This window comes from Callithrix jacchus, chromosome 3, assembly GCF_049354715.1.
Source record: "Callithrix jacchus isolate 240 chromosome 3, calJac240_pri, whole genome shotgun sequence".
Classification (NCBI taxonomy): domain Eukaryota; kingdom Metazoa; phylum Chordata; class Mammalia; order Primates; family Cebidae; genus Callithrix; species Callithrix jacchus.
Window position 1 is genome coordinate 78,593,150 of NC_133504.1, and position 18,796 is coordinate 78,611,945.

At 38.3% G+C, this 18,796-nt stretch overlaps 1 protein-coding gene and 1 long non-coding RNA gene across 4 annotated transcripts in view; one reads left to right on the top strand and one right to left on the bottom strand.

Annotated features, from left to right (window-relative positions):
- SYNPO2 (synaptopodin 2) overlaps window positions 1-18,796 on the bottom strand; it is a 172,065-nt gene that overhangs the window by 99,025 nt on the left and 54,244 nt on the right. The gene's annotated exons all lie outside the window — the stretch shown is intronic.
- Window positions 11,310-13,230, top strand: LOC103791888 (uncharacterized). Its single transcript, XR_008480107.2, has 2 exons — window positions 11,310-11,391; window positions 13,145-13,230. It is a non-coding gene; the product is annotated as an uncharacterized LOC103791888 (long non-coding RNA).

Genomic DNA, 18,796 nt, shown 5'->3' on the forward strand with positions numbered 1-18,796 from the left:
CATTCCTGGGCTCTATTCACTAGATGCCAGTAGGTTCTCCCTAGGGATGAACAAAATTGTCTTCAGAAGACATTGCCACATGTCCCTAGGGGGTAAAATAGCCCCTAGTTGAGAACCACCATTGCAGGCAAAGGTAAGAAATTTGGATATTATTAGGGGTGATAGGAAGCTATTAGAACATCTTAGGCATAGAGTGATAAGATCCGAGTTTTATGCTAGCTTCTGTGGAGAAAGATAAGAGTGAAGGCAGGGAGGCAGTTAGAAGGCAACTGTAACAGCCCAAATCAGAGGTGGTGAACTAAGGTGTAGCCAAGAGGATTCATCTAGGAACTAGGTGCAGGGGGTAAGAGAAAGAAAAGAATCAAACATGCTGCTTAGGCTCTCTACTAGAGCCATGAAGTACTTGGGCCTAATCCCTAAGCCTGAGATGTTAATGTCATTTACTGATGGGGAAGACTTGCAAGGAGATTTGTGAGCATAGGGGTTAGAAATAAAAAATATTCTCTTAGTCATATTAAGTTGAGATACCTATTAGATACTCAAATGGAGATGTCCAATAGGCAGGCAGTTAGATGTCTGAGTATGGTGCTCTGGGAAGTCAGGATTGGAGATTTTTTTTTATTGCATTTTAGATTTTGGGATACATGTGAAGAACATGCAAGATAGTTGCATAGGTACACACTTGGCAGTGTGATTTGCTGCCTTCCTCCCCTTCACCTATATCTGGCATTTCTCCCTATGCTATCTCTCCCCAACTCCCCACCCCCGCTGTCCCTCCACTATTCCCCACAACAGACCCCAATGTGTAGTGCTCCCCTCCCTGTGTCCATGTGTTCTCATTGTTCAACACCCACCTATGAGTGAGAACATGCGGTATTTCATTTTCTGTTCTGGTGTCAGTTTGCTGAGAATGATGTTCTCCAGGATCATCCATGTCCCTACAAAGGACATGAACTCATCGTTTTTTATTGCTGCATAGTACTCCATGGTGTATATGTGCCACATTTTCCCTGTCCAGTCTATCATTGATGGGCATTTGGGTTGATTCCAGGTCTTTGCTATTGTAAACAGTGCTGCAGTGAACATTCGTGTGCATGTGTCCTTATAGTAGAACGATTTATAGTCCTTTGGATATATACCCAGTAATGGGATTGCTAGGTCAAATGGAATTTCTATTTTAGGTCCTCGAGGAATCGCCGCAGTCTTCCACAATGGTTGAACTAATTTACACTCCCACCAGCAGTGTAAAAGTGTTCCTATTTTTCCACATCCTCTCCAGCATCTGTTGTCTCCAGATTTTTTAATGATCGCCATTCTAACTGGCGTGATGGAGATTTAAATTAATGAGCCTCCTAGAGATGGAATTTGAAGATGAAAGATTAATTTACCTAATAGTTTCCCGTGGCAGGATTAAGGTGAATATTAGGTAAATTTTACAATTTTGCATTCAATTCATAATTTTCCCATTTTATAATTTTACATTGCCTGCAATATGATCTAGTTTCCCCATATTCTTACCAGTATTTGGTGTTGTCGCTATTTTTTACTTTAGCAATTCTGATATGTATGTAGTGATATTGTCATTATTTTAATTTGTATTTCTCTAATGGCGAATGATGTTGAATATCTTTTAGATCTGTTTGTTTTCCACCAGGATGGAAAATAACAAATGAGAACAAACTAGCAGCTAAAAACAACAGAAACTTTTTTCATTCACAGTTCTGGAGTCCGGAAATCCAAAATCAAGGTGTCAGCAAGGCTGAGACTAGGGGGAAATGCACTTATTTCTTCCCACTTCTGGTGGCTGTCAGCAATCCCTGACTTGTGGCCACATCACTCCAAGCTCCACCTCTGTGGTCACATTGCCTCCTCCTCTTCTATCATATCTTTCCTATGTGTCTCTTATAAGAATGGAACCCACCTGGATAATCTAGGCTCTCTCTCTGGCTCAAGTTCCTTAATTAATTACATCTGCAAAGGCCTCTTTCCCAGAGAAGATAACACTCACAGGTTCCAGGAATTAGGACATGAATAAATCCTTTTGTGGGCCACCAAAGTACTACACCTAGGCAGAGAGTATAGGTAGAAAAGACAAAGGAAAATTTTGTGTGTGTGTTTTTAGTAGAGAACAAGAGCGAAACTCCGTCGCAAAAAAGAAAAGAAAAAGGATAGAGACTCAGAGATGCCAGCAAAGAGAAGTTCATAGAGAGCTTTGTGTTGGGCCAAGTGAAAGTTCACAGAAGTTGATAGAAAGCTTCGTGCTGGGCTAAGTGGAAAAAAAAAGGTGAAAGAGATGGAATGAATGAGAAAAGTATGGCCAGGCAATGTAGTGGTCACAGATGACCAGGGAGAGACAGCCTCTAGGTCATGTTTCTTTTGAATCTCCTAGGTTTCTTGAATTGAAATAAATGTTTACAGTGATCTTTTTAAAAAGCACATTGTTCATGCCATTTAACTCAGGATTGCTCGAAAAACTCAAGATTAATCACCCACACATTTATTGCTTTAGGTGAGCACCTGGAAAAAGAGAACAAAAAAGCCCTTTTTTATTTTGTGCCAAGTTTTTACTATAATGGTAACCATCACTCTTCTTTTAATTCTTCATTCTCAAGCCTACAAAGGGGGGAACATTCGAAATCTATTTAGCAAATTCTTTGGAACTGGCAGCAAACATTCAAAGTTAAATTTAGGATCCAAACCTCTGTGATTGGTCAGTGAAGTAAAAGAGGTGGGGAGTAATGATTTAAGGAAACTGCTTTCCTTTGATGTCCTGATATGGTAACTGGGAATATATCTTGATGCAATTAATATACTTCAATCCTGGGAAAAATAAGTTCATCATCTTTCTGTAAAAATAATAGATTCAGTGTTGCTAATAACTTTGCAGTCAATACATGTTGCCTTACTAATTGACGAATAAACAGATTCTGAAATCCTTTGAATAGAAATATACCATGTAGGGTCAAAATGTCATTTGTCTTACAATGTAAACATTGATACCTTAGAGAAACACAGTTTCAATCAAAGTAAAATTGGATTTATGGACCCAGAATGCAGAAACAATTGTCTTTCCTCCCTCCCCACCAAAAAATCAGAAGTGGTTCCTTATTGGCTAGAAGGGCACCATGGGACTTAACCCTCAAAATCTCTAGGGGGAGAAATCTGAGGAAAATGTCTTCTAACCAAGTCACCTTGCTCCTAGAAGGAACATGATGACCAAAGCAGTCTGTTTCCTGAGATGGTTGAAGACTATAGGAGGAGGTGCAAAGGATTTTTCCAGAATTTCCCTCTGCTCAACAACTGTGGACACATTGTAAGGCAGAGTTACTCAGGATCATCATCCCATCCACTGGAAATGCATTTGGGGCTTGTGTGCTTTTGACTCCCTCTCCTCCATTGCCCATTTTCACACCTACCCACCACAAGGTTCCAGGGGTAAACGCAATAACTTAAGACCAAGACCTGCTGCTTGTCTAGGTCCTTATGCCTCCCAAGGAAGTATGATATTTCTTAAGTCATGGACTATTCAATTAACTAACTTGGTGTACAAAGGGGAAGAAAAGCATGTTTCATATGTGAAATGAGAGGACTTAAAGTAATATTACATGTCTCAAAATATTTGAGATTAAGTTCCATCTGGACTTTCCTCGGGCTAAATCACCCCACCCTCAACGTACATGCACTGCAGGTATCCAAACCAATATTCTGATGTTAAGTAAGTATGTGGATGGACTAATGGGAACATAAAACACATATTTTTGGAGATGTGAGAAGGATGAAAACAATGCCCGCTATTCAAAAATGCTAAGAGTAAAATGCCTTGAAAGATAAAAAGTTAAAGCAGAAGAAGTGTCAAGGCATTGCCGAGGCTAAGAAATGAGCACAACTTGCCAAAAAGTCAAAAGTTCAACAAGCAGCTCTTTTACGTATCTAGAGAATTAGCTCATCTTAGCACTGTGTTCTCCACATAAGTGGAGGGGGGGGTGGGGGTTGGCAAGAAAAGTAGCTGCATATTCTTGACTTTTCTCATCGAGCTCTGATGGAAGTGAGCAGCCATGGGTTCCAGTTCAGGCTCTGTGAGCTACTCATGTTGTGACTGAAACATGTCCTTGCCTCTCTCTACGGCCCTCCCTCTCCATCTGCAAGATAGGAGTACTAACAGACATGCCAAGTGATTTACAGGTTTGTTATGAGGATAACATGTATTAGTGAAGATGGAAGGGCTTTGCAGAAGTTTGAAGATGCAAGTCATTTTATTACACAGTAAAAGGCATCAGGATGGAGACCTTGTGACACTATTTAAGGCCCCATAATCAGCTAGGACAGTCACCATTCTTTCAATTCCAAAATAATAATTAGAGTAGCTACCATGTATTTAGTGGGCCCCATGAACAGAGCATTTAACAATAATCTTTTATTTATAGTTATTACTTCCACTTTTACAGATAAAAAAAAAAGTCTGGAGAGGTTACGTGACTTTCCAAATCACAATTCTGGTAAATTGAGGGGGAGGGAGACTATATCCACATCTGATTCTGAAGCACACACTCTTACACGCTGGTCATACTGGCCAAAGACCAGTGAGATGTGCAGCATAGCCCCCAGTTGCATGGGTGGATATGTTAACAGAACCTAGCTTATCTCTTCTCTTAACTAATCCTCACAAGCTCTTGCAAATCGAAGTATTCAGTAGGTCCCTGAGATGGAAGATCATAAAGAACTTCCTTTGGGAGGAACCTCCTGTGTTTGTGGGGAATGTCTTTTCCAAACAAAGACCCAAGTTTCAAAGATCCATTATATGAACCAGATTTGCCAGTGTACCCTTGGGATTTATAATGCAAGTCCATAGCTTCTTATCAGCATGTCATCTTTTTTTTTTTTTTTTTCTGAGATGGAGTCTCACTCTGTCACCAGGCTGGAGTGCAGTGGTGCAATCTTGGCTCACTGCAACCTCCGCCTCCTGGGTTCAAGTGATTCTCCTGCCTCAGCCTCTCGAGTAGCTGGGATTATAGGCACCTGTCACTACACCTGGCTAATTTTGTATTTTTAGTAGAAATTAAGCTTCACAATGTTGGCCATGCTGGTCTTGAACTCCTGATCTCAAGTGATCTGCCCATCTTGGCTCCCTAAGTGCTGGGATTACGGGCATGAGCCACCGCACCCAGCCACCATGTCACCTTTTTGCCTCTATTCTCCATGTACCTAAAGAAAAGGATATCAGAGTGAAAGTCACCCAAGCTCTACTGTTCAGAGACCATTTTATTTTACTGTGTGTTACACTTACCTCCCCCACTCCCACCAAGCTTTCTGCCTCTTGTATTCTGAATATAGTGATTGCTCGATAAGCATTGCTGATTGGTTGGATGGCTAAGAATAAGGAATAATTGATTTACCCAATAGGAAATGATTCTGATTTTGATAAAATAAAAATAATTACAGTTAAATGAGTAAAGTTATGACTACTTATATATATGCTATGTAATTCGAGTTTGCAGATTCAGTTATCTTTTTCTATGTTCTCATTCTCCTTTTTCTCCCTGAAACTTTTGGAACTTCGACCACAACAGTTTGACCTTGAAATCATTTCCTTCATTGACACTCATGAAGCATATGCTATTCCAGTTCCCCACAGACTCTAGTTTTAGTTTCCTTCCAGTTTCTTCGGCAGACTTTCCTTTATACTCTTCACACAGGACATTACCTAAGGTTAGATCAGTCCCTCAGTTTCTCTTTAAAATCAGTCCTTATTTACAATGATAACTTCTGAATCAGCATCTTCAAAACCATAATCACTCTTCTCATTTCCAGTTTGTATCTACTTTTTATTTGGATTCCATCTTACTGTTACCCAGGCTTAAAATTTTTAAAATAATCTTTGATGTTTTCCCTTAGGTTTTCATAACAATTCAGACAACCTCTAAGCAATAGTTTTAGGACTGATGCCTTCCTTTTTATTTATTTAACACATATATATTAAATTCTAGCCCCTTATCATGAAAAAGGCACCAATTTCCAGGTAAGGCTCTGCTTCCTTTTTGCTACCCATTATTTCTCTTGCACTCAGATGCCAGATTAATATTCTCCCAAACATTTTTTTCACTTTCCCACTCTTTTTCTTGACTTCTTAAGATAACTCCGCTTTGTCTATGAAATGAAGTCTACATTCTTTGCCTGAAAGTCACATCATTGTAACATCTGGATTTAAGCAACCTTTCTAAATATATCTACTTTTCTCTACTTGAGACTGTTGCTCTGGGCAAACTGGTCTTCCCACTCTCCCCTACAATAATGCTTTGTACATTTCGGCTCAAACCTTTCTCCCTGCTGAGAATGCCTTCTATCCTCTACTTCTCTCATCCAATTCTGCCACTTTAGAAGGCCCAGTTCAGTACTTTTCTTTCTAAGAAGTTTCACCTGATTGCCCCAGTCCACAGTAAAATAGGCAGGGGAAATGTATACTCAATATCTGCAGCTATTGCTGTCTCAGAGGCCATGTGTCATCTAAGTACATAATATTGTAGGACATTTCATATTGCTGAATTATTGTTTCTATTTTGATTTCCCATTATGTTTCACTTTCTCTGAGGCTAGAAGCAGTTTGTTATGTTGCTAAAAGGCATGGAATCTGAATCTGGCTGAGTGCAGTGGCTCATGCCTGTACTCCCAGCACTTTGGGAGGCCCAGGCAAGTGGATCACTTGAGGCCAGGAGTTCGAGACCAGCCTGGCCAGCATGACGAAACCCCATCTCTACTAAAAATACAAAAGTTAGCCAAGCCTGGTGGTAATCCCAGCTACTTGGGAGACTGAGGCAGGAGAATCACTTCAACCCAGGAGGCAGAGGTTGCAGTGAGCTGACATTGCACCACTGCCCTCCAGCCTTGGTGACAGAGTGAGACTCTGTCTCAAAAAAAAAAAAACAAAAGTGTGGAATCTGGAGTGAGACTGTCTGCTGCAAGTCATTGCTTACTACCTGTCTGAACTTGGGCAATGTATTTTACTATGCCTCAATTTCCTAATTTATAAAAGTGGGGATAATATTATGCCTCTCTCATCTACTTACTTTGAGGATTAAATGAGTTATTGTGTGTAAAGTGCTTAGAACAGTGTTGGAACATAAAGAACTTTGTAAATGCTAGCTATTCTTCTCCCTCATAGACTCCCCTGTATAGAGCTATATAGACAGGAAGAAAGATAAAACCATATTAAACAATGGTTTTTCAGATAAATCTATGTATACAGAAGGACAGTTGATCAACTAACCAATTTGAGAATGTAAAAATATCATCTGTTTCAAGCATACAAATAAGCATTTTTTCTCCCTGTGGCTCAGTTTTATGCCTCAATTATGCCTAGTGTGGTTCCAGCATGGGCAGAAGATTTATTTTCAGTCAAGACTTTGCCTAAAACAGAAATGCCCATTTTTGGTTGAACATCTTTTCACACTTGAGACCTACATAGTCCCTAGATGGCAATGCTGAGCCTATATGAAAGGGGGCTTTGTATTACATTTGTGTGTAGTTTGGAAGCAGGCTCTAGGACTTTTCCCATGGATAATCTTTCTGGAGTTAGGGAAACAATGGAAGAGAGAAAAAAAGAAAAAGCACTCTTGAATAATGGAGATATTAAAGGCACATTTGTAGGCAAATTGTCAGTGTTTTAAGTGAATTTTTGTTTTAAAGATACACAGACTACAAAACATTACATGAAAACCCATATATTTAAATCTTTTAAAAAACTGAAAGTATAGCTTCATAATATAATAACTGTACTGTATCATGAAACCGGTATGTGAAGAAGAGATAAGCAACTGCCAGTGCCACGGAGAAGTTAGGTGCAAAACTTGAGGAGAGAGCAGTCCACAGACATGTGCTAAATATCAAGAGGGTGGAGATAGTCAAGGACCTGCAGGAATCATGGCCTTCTGGGGTAGAGGAAGAGAAAATTCATCATATGGATTTTACTCCACTTTTTTTGCATTCTGATCCACTCCTCACCAAGCTCAGAAGGTCGTTTGTTTGAGAGGAGTTCACTGGAGAGAACCAAGAGAGATCAATATCCTTTATCCTTCCTGGAGCTCATCAATGCCCAATTTTATGGTCTTATGAGCTTCACACTGGTGATCCTTGGGAATCTACATTAATTCCTAGGAATCTAAAATAAGCATTGTGATTTTGCAGTTATGCATGCAAATTATGAAAATATAACAGATTTTCCATATGGTACAAAGTGTTGAAAGCTTCATAGTGTGTGCAATTCTGAGTAATTTTTGATTATCAAAAAAAAAAAAGGTTCAAGAAAAGTTGAGTACTGCAGACTCTTTCCTTTTCTTGCCTGAAGTTGATAATACCTCTGTCACTCATCTCTGAGAATCCTATGCCTTTAGTCATTAACTCATTCAAATAGTTAACGGATATGTAATAAGCACCTATCCTAGTCCCTGCACTGGGCAGTGGGGGATACAGTGATAAAGTTATCACTACTGCTCAGGGGTTAGAATCTGACACAAACTTCAGCAAATAATTTACAATTGTTATGGAGACTATGAAGGGAGAAGTTCAGGGTATCATGAAACCATAAAAGCAATGGTATGTTCATTAAAAGCATCAAATTAGAAGCAATGCAGGAAAACTTCATTGTTCTCTAAGCTCTCAACATAGTTTAGATGACTCTACTAAACAATTTAGCTGAAGATGTGTTTCAACTCATATCGAGCCTTTCAGAAAGGGTTGTCTTCCTGTCCCTTAAATACTTCAATCAAGTGAAGTTCCAAGGTCACTTCTGTTGGTTACAGTAATGGAACTACAACCTTGTTTTCTTTCTTTTCATATTAAATTCTCCTACAGGAAGTCAGAAAGGCATATTTAAAGGAAAGAATTTGCAGAATTCTGGGTTAGAATCCTGACTCTACCACTCTGATTCCATAAAATTTTTTAAAAATTACTCTCTCTGACCTTCAGTTTTCTCCTTTAGAAAATTGGTACCATAATAATTCCTTCCAGAGTTGTTATACTATTAGAAATACAATTTTGTAAAGCACTGGCACACTGTCTGTTGCATAAAGCTCCTAATAAATAACATATATTAGTATCATTGCTGAGATAGAAAAGCCTCATTTTTGAACAATTGTGCTAAATTGTTCTATCAAGAAAGATGAAGTACCTACTACCATCCAGTGTGATCAACTAAAATACCAACAATAACAATTGAAATCGTAAAATTTAATAATCATGTTTACAGTTTGATATTATATTATTTCTGGTATTTTTACCAATTTTACCAGTCTTACTAGAATGAAATTTGAGAATCGTATGTAAAGTTAATTAGAGTTAACTCAAAACACATAATTTTAAGTAACTTGAATTCATACAGAACATCCCTTTTTCTCATAAATTAAAAAGTTTACTCTTAGATATGGAAAAAATTAAAAAAGAAGTTTCATATCAGAAGAAGGAAGAATATATATGTGGTAAATGAAGTCTTGATGAATTTAACCATCTCTTTCCACTGAAAATGCCTATTGCATATATAGTCCGTAATCGATTTTCACAATAATCTTCAAAGTAGTGTAAGGGGATTTCCAGTCCCTCCTTCTAATTATTCCAGAGCTGGGAGGTTGGGGACTATGCACTTCTCTCATCGCCCTTCACTCACTCTTCAAGATCAAGGATAATTGCCTTGCCCGATTGTTGAGACCAAGAGAAAGGACTGAGAAAGCCTCGCTCAGGTCAGTTCCTTTTAAGACCCCTTACGTGGGATGTGTTCTCAGCTATATTTAGAAGAGTGGGCTTTCTCCTTTGCCTGAGACTGGGGGAAGAACTTTAATTCTGGAATGAAATATTAAAAAGTTCATTGTGGTTACATGTCTTAGCCACATCTCAAATTCAGCTTTAGTTTGTTTTGAAGTTTATATTTTAATCTTCATCTGCTTCCTATGTTTTTCAATTTATTTCTAGTCTCAAGAGTGATATTACAACATGAATTTATTATAAAAAAATTGATGTTTAGGAAGGTAACATGCTAGTACTAAATATTGGATTAAATTTTCAGCCATGGCCTATTTTACTATAAAATTTAGATTTTTTGTTTTAGGATACAATGCTGTATTCATTTTGTTGAGCAGTAAAAATAACAACTACAACAATAATAAACTCTTCATACTTTTTGAAACTATACATTTTTGCCCTTGGGTCCCAACAAACTTGCTATTTATTCACGTACTGGTGCTATGGTCTGAATGTCCTCCAAAATGCATCTGTCTAAACTTAATTGCCACTGTGACTGTAATTAAGAGGTAGGTCCTTTGGGGAGTGACTAAGTCATGAGGACAGAGCTCTCATGAGTGGGATTAGTGACTCCATGAAAAGGCTGGAGGGGACCAGTTCTCCCTTTCCATCCCATATGAGGACACAGTATTCTCCCCCTCCAGAAGATGCAGCAACAAGGCAGCATCTTGGAAGCAGAGACTGGGCCCTCCCCAGACAGATACCTGCTGGCACCTTGATCTTGGACTTCATAGCCTCCAGAACTGTGGTATTTTTAGCAGCACACTCTGTGGTGGTAGAAAGTATCTAAACTCCCATCAGTTACACACTGTGTCTCTATAGACCATGCACACAGAGAAAGACAGGAGATGTAAATACCAAGACCACAATGTCAATAAAATCCTGCCTCCACCTCCCCCCAACGCCCCGCCAACAAGTTTTGCCTTTTAGGATAGGTGATTTCTCTTGATGTATGTATACAATGGCATGAAGGCTTTAGTAACCTTACACTTGATTGTGTAGAAATGGACCAGACTTCATTGTGCCTAGTTGTATTTTTTCATGACATTTGGATAGCTTTCTCCTTTTTCACAACCAGTCAAGTTTATGGATCTGAATTTCTGAGACTTAACCTTGTAGTAACTATATAACACTGTTTTAACAATATTATTTTCTATATTCTTATGCTCTGGCATGTGGGACCTCGCTAATGAAGGAGACACTGACCTTCCAAGGCTTAGCTAATTCCTAGAGATAGTACACTTGCCTGTGAGCACCCCGTTTAAGCAAACCAACCAATCCTGAGTCCACACTCCCACTACCTCCTCTATCTGGCTCTGACACTCCAAGAATTAATATTCTTCTGTCCTAGTCACCCTAGCACCAGCACCAGGTACCAGACAGTGATATATAACCCAGAACCTGCCAAAATTATTATAGCCCAGAACCTGCCAAATTATTCAAATTATCAAATTCTAAACCTGCTTAGCTACTCACCTTGCCTGGCCTGTTTCTTCCTGTAGAAACCACAGTACAGGCTCTTGCCCATGCCTTTCTCTCTCTGCTTCTGCTTCTGACTGACCCTGGTGTTTCTCTGGGTTGTCATGTGTGACCCCATCCTTGGGAACTGTGAGTAGCAAACTATCTTTTCAATGGCAATTGTCTCCTGATCTGTTAGCCTTGCTATAATTGAACAAAACAACATCCCAGATAGATTTTAAAACAAAACTATATCCTTGCAAAAGATTATGCACAACCACTGGTATTTTAATATACTCTCCTTTTTGCAGCTGTTATATGCTAACACTGTTTTATTACAAATTAATGAGATGATGGTTTTCTAAAATTCTTTAGAAAAATAGTATTATTGAGAATGGAATGTAACAGTCGTTTTCTATTGTAATTTCTTTTAACAGAATGTCATCTTTTTCAAACTTGGCTAAACATATCTGACAATTATTTAAAGTGAAAGTAATTTAAAGCTACCTGGTGGCCTTACAGCTTCAAATGGAATTTTTTGTAAGCTTCATAAGGACAGTAACTCTCATTATAAATTATTTTGGAAATTGAGTTAAAACAAGAATCAAGTAAAACTAATTAACATTGTGATTTGTATTCTGAAGAAAAAGTACAGGGTAATGAGGATTGACTTGATAACATGTGTAGAAGCCCCTAGTTCAGTGATCAACATGTAATATAATTTATTTTATTTTATTTTATTTTATTTATTTTTTGAGATGGAGTCTTGCTCTGTAATCGAGGCTGGAGTGCAGTGGCTTGATCTTGGCTCATTGCAACCTCCACCTCCTGGGTTCAGGTGACCCTCCTGCCTCAGCCTCCTGAATAGCTGGGATTATAGGCGTGTCCCATCACACCCAGCTAATTTTGGTATTTTTTTAGTAGAGATGGGGTTTCACCATGTTGATCAGGCTGGTCTGGAACTCCTGACCTCAAGTGATCTGTTCATCTGGGCTTCCCAAAGTGCTGGGATTATAGGCGTGAGTCACCACACCTGGTTGAAACAAAATTGAAAGATGTTATTTTTCTCTACCAATACCTGCAAGAGCATTCAACTAGATTTGCATTTTGGAGGGAAGTTGGAATACAAAAACCATAGCAGCAACTTAATGGGGTTAGGGTATTGTTTTCCAACATTTTTTTCATTATTACTTCCTAGGGAATCTTGTTAGACATTTGTTTTTCTAATAATCTCCTGCCCCTACCCCACCATGAAATGTGAATGCTTCAGATATGCCGTATCCCTGTTTATCTACTGTGGCCCTTTAGAGGTCCATGATCCATGATCATTGCTACAATTTTTTCACCACCCCCACGTCAACTTTCATGCTCTTGGGGGGACATATCACCCCCATTGACAAAGCATCTTTGGTTTGCCAGTGGTTGTTGGCTACACATTAGAACTACCTGGAAAGCTTTTAAATTCCAAGGCCCTACACAGAGATTTTTATTTGTCTGCAAGGAGACCCTAGGCTTTCTTATTCTAAAATCCTCCAGTGGGTTAGATCAAGAAAGATCCTCCACTACTGAGCACAGAGGAGCAACTCTAACTGCACAGTTAATGCTTTAAGCCCATGAAAAGTTAACCGAGTGATATCATTGGGGTATTTGTCCCCTCCAAATCTCATATTAAAATTTAATCCCCAATTGGAGGAGGGGCCTAGTGGGAGGTGTCTGGATCATGGGAACGAATCACTTGTGAATGACTTGGTGCCCTCCCCACAGTCATGAGTCAGTTCGTGCACTATTGGTTCATGTGAGAGCTGGTTATTTTAAAAAGTCTGACACCCTTTCTTCTCTCTTTCTCTCTTGCAATTGATGCCTGATTCCCTTCACCTTCCATCGTGTTTGAAATCTTCCTGAGGTCCTCACCAGAAGCAGATGCTGATGCCACACTTCTTGTACAACCTGCAGAACTATGAGCCAAATAAACCTCTTTTCTTTATAAATTACCCAGCCTCAGGTATTCCTTTATAGCAACATAAAACAAAGACACCAAATAAAATGAAATACTGGGTTTGTAATTTCCCTTCATTAAGTAACGTAAATTGATAGGCAGCAATTCTTTCACATATAATGAAAACGTGTATATTTACACGGATTCCCCATGTAGACTCAGAAAATGGTTATGCGGAAAGTATTTCTGGAATAAAAAGAGAAAGTGAGCAAAGATAGTGATTACAGGACGACGGTTTTGGAAGGAGCAAGAGCCCCTTTCCATTTTGCAGTTGGCAGATGGATATTACCTGGGGTTAAGCATACTGACCAGAGCCTTCAGTTTGCACTCTGATCCTAGGAGGGCCAGTTTTGGTTAAACCGTAGTTCTCAAAGTGTGCTGGCCCATAGTATAAAAAATGTAAATTATTGGAACTTCGCCCAGACCTGATGAATCTGAGATGCAGGGTGAGGGCAATGATGTGTAGCTTGATAAGCCCCTTTACCCGGCAGTTCTAGTGTGCACCAAAGTGTGAGAAACCCTGCAGTAAAAACATGATTCTGGAGCATCTGCTTCTTTTCTTCCTTAAGAAAATGGAAATTTTAGTCCTACTGCTGATTTTTATCCTATACGTGGTTAACTGGTTCTTTATTCTGTTCCTGTGAACCAAAATGTTAACAACCCAGTTCTTATTAGTGCAATAAACTAATTTAAAATTTTCAACTTTTAAAAACCACTATTGGAAATATGAAATCAGAGTGCAACACCAAACATTTTAAACCTCTAGTTACAAAAATTATAGAAAGGGAAAATAAGTGTTTTTTTTTCTTTTGCTTACAGAATTAATTAACCAAAGAAGTTTCCTTTTGGATCATTATGGACATTTAATATTCTTTCTGCTTTCCTGGAAATATCAAATATTAATCAGATCCCCCAAATTAAGGTGGCATTAAGCAATGAGAGTCATTTGGACAATACTGATAATGGTATCCAGTCTACTCATTATTATTTAAATCATGTCAATTTTGAGCTACATTGCCCTAAAAGCACATATGTAGGCATATATTACTTATAATTTGTCATATGTATACATACACATATTACATAGACACACACACTCTCACACACAGTGCTGTGAAAGCATATGCCAGAATTAAATTGCCCCATTTTCTTAAGTTGTTCTCATTGTTGGTTTAATTTTACATATGGTTCAAAATGGCCTTTTAAGAAGAGAATCGATTTTAAAGCAGAAGTGTGATGATTACCTCTCCTGGGCCAGATTTTATTAATATAATACCAATTCTGTCCCAACAGGGAGAGGAAGAGGGCTGAAGATGACAGGGGATAAACAGCAGAGTTCAAGGCAATAAACTTATTGCAGGTGGCTTTAATCAAACTTAAGAGGACTGGAACTGAAGGTCATTCTCCTCCTCTGCACTTCAAGAGGAAATTCTGCTTTAAATAAGGCTCAGGCTGTTGACATGAACATACTTAGGAAATAATATTGTATGGGAATCCAGGCATAAAAACAAAGTGCCGTGTCCCATTTGCTATGGAGCTTAAGGGGAAGGCTGTGCTACATTATGTGTTTCACTGCCCATAAAAGGTAACGTAACTCTGCTTATGAAGTGTTGCTCAAATATACATTGTTCCTGATGTAAACCATTTCCCTATCAGGCTGTAAAACAGATTGTACAGAGATGACAGAGAAGTGTATCATGAGAAATTCTGAAGGTCACAAAATTCTATATGCTTTAAGATGAACTCAACTGACTTAAAGCCAAGCAACGATGTAATCTCTTGTAAAACATAAAACACCAGTGAAATATTCATTTTGATACAACAGATTAGGAAGAGAATTTGGTTCAAAAATTTTAGCTGTGACTTCACAAAGTCACATAAAAGCAACTGTGACTTCCTGAAAGCAACACAACTAATCAGTTCAGTGAAACAACTGGTCAACTCTAAGGGTTTGCCCCAAAAGTCCAAGCCTAAATGTATTTCTTTTACAGACACTAATTTCTACAGGGAAGAAGCCTTTATTAATTTCACTCTTACAACACAAAGCTTTCTCTCAAGGACTTTATATAAGACATTTACAAAAGAGGACATGCTAAATTATTTTATCTTGGATTTGAAATGTTAGAGTGAAATCATAAGGAGACTAAAATACTTTACTGTAACTTTTTAGGGCTTTACAATTTCTAACAATATTAATCAAGACCAACTCTAAAAAGTAAAGGACATAAAAGGGATCATCAGTTATTGCTTCCATGTTATATTTCGAATACAGCAGAGAATGAGCGAATGATGTGTAGGGCTGTCAGAGGAAAGCAGAGGCTGATCATGGTCTGATCGCCGAAATGTGGACTCCTTCAAGAGTTGTTCCTTTCTTTTTTGGGTGGCAGATTTCTAAAACTGGGTTACACAAAGAGCAAGAAAATCACTGATCTTTCCTAATCATCAGCCAGCTGTATTCAAAATAGCACAGGAGGTCACAAAATGGCACATCTTGAGCTCTCATTTTGTCAAGAGTGTTGGTTTTGACTGATGCCTTCCTTATCTTTCTTCCTAAACTTTAAAGTCATGTCTCACACAGAAAATAAAACCATATACATTACAGTAGGATACATATTTTTCAGGTTTTGGCATCTGGACCTACTTACATTATTTTATGTGAGGAACTTCTTAGATAAAAGTCCTCCTCCTTCCCTATTTCTTTTCTTTCAATCTGCCTCTGGTTAGATGATCCTGTGATGCCAACATTCCTTAATTCACAATATCCTACAGTTATATCATCTTGCTTTTTCCTGGTATTTTCCTAATGGTGTTAAAGAAAGTGTTAGTTAGTCAAATATCTGCCATCAAGGCAGCTATGAGAAAAACTTTTGAGGACCAATTTGTTGGTTCTTTTGACTACATGTAAGTAGTACCCTAGTTTTGAGGTAGGCGTGTTGTGTTATGAAACTTTAGGAAATAAATACATAGGACAATTCTGGGCAAATCATCTTGATTTTTGAAACCTGCGTATCAATTATCTTGGGATGTCATGTCTTGGTTTCTAGCATTTTTATCTTAATAGACATAAAAAATACATCTCACTTTCTTGCACAAAGTAAGATATGTTTCAGGGTCACCTGCCTAACATATAGTTAGGTGTGTTTTTTTCTTAACTCATTCTGATTTGGGGCATTTGCAAAGGGTCATATGTCATGAACAATTTTTTTTGCCAACATTTTTTTAAAGTAATATTGTATTGATCTTTGGCAATTAGACTGATATAGTTACACATCTTGTGTCAGAATTCTTTGTGTTCTTTGTATATTTTTAAAAACGTGATCCTCTGCAAAGAATACTAGTGGTTGGGAAATAAGTTAAAAAGACAACATGATTCTGAAATGTCAGAAAATACCGTTCTAGAAACTTTTGGTAGGTACAAATATTAATGGCTCACATTTATTGGGTGTTTATGCTTGGCACAGGATTAAGTACTGTACTTCATTACCATTTAATAAACAGCAATGCCAGAAGATAAATGCTGTAATCATGCATGTTGCAAGTTTTATTAAGGAGCTGAGGAGAGAGGCCAACAACTAGTCCAAGGTCATGCACAAGTCAGTAGTAAGATAGGATGTCAACACAGATCCTGACTCCAGTGCTTAAACACTACACCATCCTCTCTCCTATCTGTATAACACTAGCCCCTGATTGAAGGTGTATTTGAATCGTTAACTTTCAGCTAAACTCCACCAATGGGTATTTTTCAGGCATTGTATAAAATTGTTGGATACATCATACAAAGCCATTGAAAAACTACATAAGGCAATTATTTCCTTGTACAAAGACATTAATTGTCAAAATATTTCTCCTAAGAGAACTGAAACAAACATTCTAAGCATGATGAATTAAATTTTTAAAAGTTATGTTATTATTACTTTTTTGTTGTTATTATTAGTTGGTGAAACACGGCCTGAACCATCGCCATAACATAACTCTAGTTTGAATCAGTGTAACAGTCAGTGAGTGGCTTAACTTCATTTTGGCTGATATTGGTTGTTGTTTGACTCAACTTGTTCTGCTACTCCCACTATGGATATGTCCATTGCTTTGTTTTCACTGTAGATATTCCAAAAATAATTAAGGAGTTAGCCAAGAAACTGGGGGTGCGGTAACTTGATTTGTCCAGGACTAAAGGGTTTCCCAAGAAGTATGACTTTCAGTTTTAGCACCAGGACAGTTCCAGGCAAGCTGCAATGAACTGGTAGTCTACTGGGAGTAGACTGGTAGCATTATTGTATTAACTCTCCTTTATAACACTAATCTGTCTCAAGTACACTTAATGTGCACTTGATGTGACATTGCAAAGCCATCTTAGGTTAAGCCTGTGTGGCCAAAGTCAAGCTGACATCAAAGAAAAGACCTGAAGGATAAAATTCTTGTCTAATCTGGGAATTCCCAGGTTTTTGAAGGGTAGTATCACAGCTTAGAAATTATACTTTAACATATAAAAAGCACAATAATATCTTTACCAAGTATTTTAACAGAAATTTGGTTGTACACAAACACAGACGTGTGTAGCACTGAAAGAAACATGACTGTCAAGTAATGTTTTGCTAACAATCACACCTCAATATGAGTGTTTCTCCTGAAAACAGTCACATTGAGAAGTACACAGCACAATGATGTTGATTTGGCATAAGACAAGTTTTTTGTTTTTTGTTTTTTTTTCGAGATAGAACTCACCCTGTTGCCCAGGCTGGAGGGCAATGGTAGGATCTCAGATCAGTGCAACCTCCACCTCCTAGGTTCATATGATTCTCCTGCCTCAGCCTCCCAAGCAGCTGGGATTACATTACAGGTGCCCGCCACCATGCCCAGCTCATTTTTGTATTTTTAGTAAAGACAGGGTTTCACCATGTTGGCCAGGCTGGTTTTGAACTCCTGACCTTGTGATCCTCCCACCTTGGCCTCCCAAAGTGCTGGGATTTCAGGCATGAGTCACCACACCTGGCCCAGCATAAGAAAGTTCTAACACTCCTCTTAGAATTGCCTTTAGAGTCAGATTTACTCAACTTATAGCCTATCCTCAATTTTTATGAAAATGGCATTGGAAGCATGGATGACTTTCCTTATTTTCCTTATATAGGTTCAAATAATTTAATTTTCTCCTAAAACCAAACTCCTGCCTCAGAGGGCAATGTTTACCACCACTGATGATATTCAAAAGAACATGACACGTAAAGACAGTTCCAAAAAGATGTGACAGCATCTCTTTGATCAACGGCAGTTGTTTTTGAGAAAACAACTCAAATTTTAAAGAGAGCAACTTTGAAGTTATAAATTCTATAAATTGTTCCCTTCCCCCACATCACTTACATTAAATTAATCATACCTCTTAACTGTCAGCTAAAAAGCCTATGATTTTGGTTCTAATGCCAAACCCTGACTTCAGCATTGCCATTATATGTCTCAATCCACTTAGTTATTTGCTCAGATACTGAGACCCTCTCTTGTAGCTTGCTGTATGTCCTCCTCTGAGAATTACTTTTCCCCTTAGGGCTGCTGTCTTCACTTCTAAGA